Raw genomic sequence first — 8,023 nt, 5'->3', positions numbered from 1 at the left:
AAAGTGATATTTTGCCGTTGACCAACATGGACCATACCAGCTGACTAACGGCACGTGCGTGTCACGTGCCGTTTCCGTCAGTTTTTAACGGTGTGGGACTAAAAGTGTTAAAAAATTAGGGTTTTGGGACTATAAGTGTTGAGCACCTAAAGCGCGGGACCAAAAGTGAGAATGACCCTATTTAGTGGGACCAAAAGTGAAATTTTGCAATATATATATAAAGATGCACATCAGTCAGTCATTGTTGACTATATATACACGCAATCTCATCATCAACACAACTATATTTATCATCTAATGCACAAGATTATATAGATATATATGTGTATAAATATACATCAAACGCCACCAAAATGAAATTATTATTTTTATTGACGAGTGAGGAGATAATTGCATACTGACCCGATCTGACTGGAACACAGAGCTGGAATCTAAATTAACATGAATGAGACTGCAATTCAATAAGTTAATAATCTGCACTGCTTATACATGTAAATCAAAAATAGTTCATACGAGACAACAGGAGCAACATATCTAGAATATAAGCAATTTAATTCCAATATGATTAATTTTATTTCATAACCCAATCAACTCATAACAAAACAATAAATTAAACTCCTCTTTCCTTAGTCTGCTCACAAGAGGGATATAGTGTCCTTCTCCACCAAATAAACCTCACTATTCATCAGTTAATGTTTAAGTGAATTCCCTTACAAGCCACATAGGCTCATAAATATTAATTGGTATTACAGCTCTTTCATTTTGCATCACAACTCTTTTTATTTTATTTTACCACACAGATCCATTCAGGTCATCAAGAATTCTCATAATAATTATGTTCAGTTTTCATCACTCCCTCATTTTTACATATCACCATTCTTGTAAGCAACTATTCATGTAAAAACTACATATCCACACATTTTATTTGCAGGCACTAACAATACATTGTTTAACAAATGGAATACTGAATTGCATTTATTTATTTTATTCTCACAATATAATCAATTGGATTACATGGTCAAATCACCCATACAATTCAAAATAGATTAATTCTAGGGGTAAATTATATTTTGTCATTCGAATTATACCCATTTTTCACATTACCATCGAAAACTTTTTATGTGTCAACTTACCATCTCAACTTTACGAAAATTGCACTTCGCATATATGACTGTTTGTTTGTTATTTTTCTGCAGAAAAAACATCACATGTTGTGCATGTGTGAAAAATATCACATCACATAACCTTTAAATAGTACATGTATACTGCATGTAATGTTTTTTCGAGAAAAAACTTGATTGGAAAATAGTTAAAATGGCAAAATGCACAACTTTTAAAGTTGAGATGGTAAGTTGATATAAAAAAAGTTTAGATGCCAAAGAAAACAGTCATTGTTCAAAATGGCAAAATATAATTAACCCTAATTCTAGCATGAGTTGTAGACTCACAAAAAGTTAATATCAGAAGGAAAGAAAACATATATAGATAGTGATCTCGGTCGAAATATGTGTGAACTCCTTTGTCGGGTGAACTAGTCCTCTAAGCGGTTCGAGGTCGCTACCTCTCCCAGTCTGATGTACGGGTCTTGAGAAAAGAGAAGCAGATCATTAGGCTTGTTGGGATGGCCCCCAACGAAGTCCCTCCGATGCTTAGGTCAATGCTTGGTATCAAGGTCGTGGAAGCAGGTCGCTGACGAGCTAGCGAGTCTGAGTGATCTAAAGTAAAGACTAGTAGGAAAGGCATACCATAAATGCACTAAACTTGGAGTATTTATAGTATAAAACTGGGGGTTCTGTTGGTCCAGTAGATGTCTTTCATGTGTCCTGGGTTGTCAGGATCGGGTCACTGGATCCGACCCAATTAGGAAGTCACCAGTCTTCTGGGTAAGATTGTAATTTTGAGGCCTTTCAGGGACAAAATAGTCTTTTTTAGACAAAATTAGCGTTATACCCATCATTACTCCCCCATTTCTTCTTAGTGTGCGGAGCACGGTAAGAAAAGTCGAAGAGTCATTTGATCTCAACCTTTAGATCATCCTATCTTCTTTAGCATACAGCCCTTGATTTTGGCATGCATCTCCATGGTCTGACCCCTATAAATATGGGAGAATTTGACATCAGTCGTGCCACTCATTTGTGATCTACTTCCCTCTAAATGCGAGCTACTTTCTCTTGACTAGATCTGCTCTCTCTAGGTTCCTCCACTTCCAGGTATTTCTCTACGGCCTCCCTTTTCTGTTTAATCATGCCTTCGAGTTCTAGTTCTTCAGAGTTTAGCACATCTTTTAGTAGTTCATCTGGTAGTTCATCTGTGACCTCTCATATGCCTTTAGCTCGTAAGGATCATATTGGCCCATCTAGGACAGTTGTAGATGACTTAGAGGTTGTAACCCCTGCTTTGATCCTCGAACAGTATGAAACATTGTTGGTCAACGAAACCTGGCTTAGCATTGAAAGTACCTTGCAGATGACTGTCACGACGATTAGAAAGATATACCACATCCCCCAAAGTTTTGAAATCATTCTTCCTTCTTCTTCTGATCGGATGAACCAGCTTCCTCCTGGTAGCTGTCCAATCTCTGTAGTTCATTTAGATGCAGGCTTGCGTTTCATAGTTCTGCGACCTGTTGCTCTCATACTATCTAGGTTGGAAATATGCCCAATGCAATTAGCCCCGAACTCAATTCGTCATATACTTGCTTTTATCATAATCATGAGGCATCTAGAGCTTGAACCGGATTTTGACAACTTTAGGTCTCTTTATAAGTTCACGACCTCGAAGAGGTCAGGTGACCAAGGCTTTTTCTATCTCACTGCTAAACCTCATTGTTCCTCCATTTCTATTTTAAAATCAAATGTTGGTCCCTGAAAAGACAAATTTTTCTTTATTCGACCCCCACCTAATCAGGTTTGGCCTTTTCCTTGTGAATGGCGCACCACAAAACCCGAGCCCAAGACTCGTAGTGTAGGACTAGAAGATGACTTAATTGGTAATCTCACCCAATATCAATACAAGGCTAATCAAACTCTTGACGGAGAATACCTTGAAGTTAGCTGGTCTCAGTCCCGCATCCATCTAAGTCCAGGGTTATCTAGGTAACTTATTCTTTTTCCTTCATTCCCTTTAAATCGCTTTCATATAACCAATCCTTTCTTGCAGACTCTATTATAATGGAAGCTCGGATCTCAAAAAGACTTCATGCGATGAAGGCCAAGCGACCCATCATCACTCAAGAAACTGATTCATCATGTCCCCCTTCTCGTACCAGAGATATCCCGAGGTCTCAGGTTGATCGTACTTCTGTTGCCCCTGAGAACGAGCTCCAATATCGATCCATCAGTCCTATCGAGATCGCCAGTGAAGATACTGACCCTGCGACCAAAAACCCATCTCCGTTGGTCGAAGAGTCTATCAAAGAGTTCGACCCTGAGCCACTCAGAAGAAGGTCCAACGGCAAGGAGGTCGCTGAAGGGCGCAAGAGGAAAAATAGGAGCTCGTAATCTAGCCCCTCATCCTCTCGTAAGAAGGCCAAGACTGCTATTTCACGGGCTGAGGAGGAGGACAACTTGAAAGTGGTCAATAAGCTTATAACCTGGTGGAAGGAGGCCCAAGTAGAATTGGGATCCCCCTCCTACAAACCTGCAGAGACGGAAGGTGAGAGATTGATACCTAATTGGGTTATTTCTGGTCAGAGCTCCGTGTTAAAGTCTCATATCGGCCAAGATTCATGGGAGTTATACAAGTCCACCGTTCTGCCTTGCGACCAAGCTCTTTTGGCTTCTTTCTCTCGCATATTCAGGTCAAGAAAAACCTTGCTCATTCCCTCTCTCAGGTAATACTCTTTAGCAATATAGGTCGCATATTATCTTTCACCGATCTATTAATTATGTTCTGCTGATGTATGTAGGTTTCTGCTTTTAGCCATCACCTTTTATTGAAGTGCACCTATTGGCAACATGAGAAGCTGGTCGCTGTTAAATTACTCGAAGAAGAGAAGGCGAAGCTAACGATCTGTGAAAGAGAGACGACTGAATTCTAGGCGCAATTGCGAGCACAAGCTCTAAAGTTTCAGTCTGCCATCACTGCTGCCAAAGAATTGGCCAAGGTTGAAGCCTTCTCTACAGGTCGGATAGCTGGCCGAGAAGATTACCTTGCTTTTGAGGATCAGAAGCAGCGGTTGGAAGTTGCTCGCGATCAAGGTCGCAATCGATATCTGGCATCCGATGATCACAAGCAGCTTCTATCGGATACTCTAATACAGGGTGCCAGAGATTTCCTCAAGTCCTTGCATTCTAGGTCAATGTAGAGATCAAATCTTCCGACTACCTGATGCAGGGCTTCGATCGTTGTACCTCTCAAATCAAAAAATTGAAGGGCTTTGTGGAAGGTTTTGATATCAACTGGCTTGACTCCGCTCTGGATGGAAACCTGGCAACCTTCCCTGAAGGATCACCACTAAAGTATGAAGATGAATTCAAAGTCTTGGTGGATGAGATCGAGAAGATGGTCGAGGACGAGACAGATAAACAGGCTTTAGGAACTTCATAATTTGTAATTATGACTTTCATGAAGATTGCATCCATTATCTTCCCATTTCATGTTTTTGTAATAGCGATCTCCCCTTAGTTTCTAGAAGACTTGTAATCATTCTGCATATTAATGATAACTTTGAAGAATTCCATGGAATAAATAGAATCAATAATGTTCTCTTAAACGCGATCCACTTTATATCGAAATAATTGGGTCGCTTTCAAGTCCATCTTTTCAGATAGCAAGATCTTTTTCAAATCACCAGATCATGTGTTCTTCGGATAGCAATCTTTCCAAGGTCGCTTGGTCTTTTTGGAAACTGATCTTTTTCAGATCACACAAGGTTTTTCAAATAGCATGGTCTTTCTTAGACACAGAATTGATCGCCTTTTTCAGGCCGTGTGGTCTTTTTCAGACGCACAATCTTCACCTTTTTCAGGTCACATTGTCTTTTTCAGACAATCTTCACCTTTGTCAAGTCGCGTGGTCTTTTTCAGATGCAGTTTAGACCTTTCTCAAGTCACGTGGTCTTTTTCAAACAGATTTGATCCCCATTTTTAGGTCGTAGTCTTTTCCAGACGATCTTCACCTTTTTTAGGTCGCGTGGTCTTTCTCAGACACCGGTCTTTTTCAGACTCACCTTTCTCAGGTCGCTTGGTCTTTCTCAGACATGGTCTTTTTCAGACACCATCTTTCATAGATCGAATAGTCCTTAAAATAGCGACCTTTCCCAGGTCGGTAATATTTTATTGCGATGTAAATTATTTCAAAAAGTGCTTTTTATTTTACGCGAGCTTTCTTACACAGAATATAGCCACTTTCTCAAGATATTACAGAAGTGCACATATGATCCCTAAATTTTAACGCTAGCAAAAATATTGATTCTTGCAAAAGCTAATACTCTCGGTAAAAATAATAGTAATATAGACATACCTATATTCTTGAGCTGCCATCTTCACCAAATAACTCCTTTCACAGGATCATTATCGCATCATCCTTCCTTTGTTCCTTCCTTCTCGAGCTTTCCTCTGCTTGGCGACCTACTATGCAATATGTTTCTTGCTTTGCTAGGGGATTTTTTATCTCTACCTCCTGCTTTCAGTATGATGTCCTTGAAGTATTCCTGCCAGAACAATCATTCCATCTCATCCTTCAATTGATAACAATCCTCCGTGTCATACCCTTTATCCCTGTAAAACTTACAATACTTCTTGGAATCCCTCTTCCCAAGCGTTCCTCTAGTTTTCTGGGCCATTACAGCAGGTTGTCCCCTTCAACCATCATCATGGCTTCTGCTCTAGAAGTAACCAACAGTGTATACCTGTGGTATTTCGGTTGGATAGACTTTTTTCTCATCAGGTCGCTTTTGCCTATCTCGACCTCCACTCTATTCCTTGTCCTTGATTGTGTTCATATCTTTCTCGTCGATGTATTTTTGAGCGAACTGCATTAATTGTTCTACATTTTCAGGAGGATCCCGTGCTAATGCCGATGGAAACGGTCGCTTCTTCAACCCATGTATCAATATGCTCGTCATTATATCAATCCTTAGATCTTGTACCTCAAGGGTCTCATTGTTAAACCTCCCTATGAAACTTTTGAGGGACTCGTCACTTTTCTATCGGACCATGAAGAGGTAGGTCGCTGACCTCTTCGCCCTCCTTTTACTGGCAAAGTGAAACGTGAACTTCTGCACCAACTATCCATATGATTCGATGGTTCCACTCGGCTAATTCTTGCGCATTTCCTGTCAAAGTTCTCTCAAACAATTTTGCATTAATCGAATCAGTTTGTCCATACAAGTTCATTATCAATTCAAAGGGAAAAATGTGCTCTTGTGGATCCTTTAACCCATCATATTTGGGAAGACCGGATAGTCGAAAATTTGGATCCACGAGTTCGGTTAGAATTTGTTGGCAAAAGGTGAGTTCTTGTTTTGCTTCACCAGCTCGCCTCTCTTCTTCAGTTCATCTATCTGTTACTTCAATTTTTCTATCTACTTCCCCACATTTTCTACTTTTGCCCTCGATATTGATGGTTCCCTCTTTGTCCTGATCTTACTAGATACTGTGTCTGATGTTCTCATGCTTGGCTGCAACTTGTTCTTCCCCTATGGTCGTCTGCTATCGTTCTTTCTTTTTCTTCGAGCAACCTTCATCTTACGGATTCCCTAGCAGCAGGTGTAACTGTTCTCCTTTCATGCTCCCTATAACATTCCTACTAGCTATTTCGTTGAAGCTCTTCATTTGTTAGATGCAACATTCTCCTTTCATAGGCAAAATAGTCTTTTTCAAATAAAGTTAGGGATATACCATCAGACAAAAGCTCCTTAAAGCATCCTCCTTTTCCCAAAAAAACAACTAATACAAACAAAACAAATAGATAACAATGATTAAGAAAAGAATTCTGCACTGTTGGGCAAGAACACCAGAGCTTACTTGGTAGGAACAACAGAGATGATGAGGCAGACAAAAACCCTAAATACGACGACGAGACGACCGACGGCGGGCAAGACGGCAGTGGAGAGAAGGGAAGAGAAAAAGAATAAAATTTATAGTATGTTAAAATATGTAAACAAAAAAAAAGAATAAAAACTGTATAATCAATAAAATAAATACCTGGGGATTGACGACAGCGGCGATGAGACGGCAAAAAGAAAAAGAGAAGAGAAAAAGAGGAGAAGCAAAAAAAAAGAAAAAGAAAAGATGAAGGAGGCCGAGAACGACGGTGGCGATTGGACACAACGGCAGAGAGAAAATAAAAAGAGAAGAAGAGAAATTAAAAGAAAACGAGAAGAGGCAGCGGGATACGACGGCGGCGGAAGGAGGAGGACGTCGGCGGGATGAGGCGGCGGCGGGAGGAGGAGGGCAGGCAGTGTGTAGAAAGGGGAAGGAAGAAAAGAAAAGAGTGTGGAAGAAAATAAGAGGTGAAAAATGGAGAGGGAGAAGGGGGAAGAGAGAGAGAGAGAGAAATAAAAAATTATGTTATTAAAAAATTAGAAGAAAAATTTTAGGGTTAACTTAAAATTAATTTTGTATAAGCCTAAATAAGAAAATTAGTATAGGTTAATAAAATTTACTAGTAAATATTATTTTGTGTATTAAAAGAAATAAAAAAAATACTATTATTGTGGTTGAAATTATTAAATTTTAACTTTAATTTTAATTTTTTCTTTAATAAATAAATAATATTTTTTATATTTAAAGATATATTTATTTTGTGTTAAAAAGAAAGTAATATATATACAGTATACATATAGCTATCAATCAATATATATATCTAGAAAATAAAGTATAATACAATTATACCAACCAATCAATATTCATCATATAATAACAACAAATGTAAAAAAATAACACATACCCACAATCATATATCAGTCCAAGACATGATATCCGACGTTATAGTTTATTTCCTTAGAGCCCTGCTTACCCAAGCTGGAATGCATCATCTAATGGTCTTTGCCAGCCATCATCATCATCATCTCAATCCA

At 39.0% G+C, this 8,023-nt stretch overlaps 1 long non-coding RNA gene across 1 annotated transcript; it reads right to left on the bottom strand.

Moving 5' to 3' along the window:
• Nucleotides 1-448: 448 nt before the first annotated feature.
• On the bottom strand, nt 449-7,568 carry LOC110013153 (uncharacterized). The gene is made up of 2 exons (XR_002288310.2): nt 7,149-7,568; nt 449-7,007 (listed from the first exon to the last, which is right to left on the bottom strand). It is a non-coding gene; the product is annotated as an uncharacterized LOC110013153 (long non-coding RNA).
• Nucleotides 7,569-8,023: the final 455 nt, after the last annotated feature.

Source organism: Sesamum indicum, linkage group LG9 (genome assembly GCF_026168435.1).
Source record: "Sesamum indicum cultivar Baizhima isolate 11 linkage group LG9, ASM2616843v1, whole genome shotgun sequence".
In the NCBI taxonomy this organism is placed as follows: Eukaryota; Viridiplantae; Streptophyta; class Magnoliopsida; order Lamiales; family Pedaliaceae; genus Sesamum; species Sesamum indicum.
The sequence above is the reverse complement of the archived record's forward strand: the minus strand, read 5'-3'. Positions and strand labels throughout refer to the sequence as shown.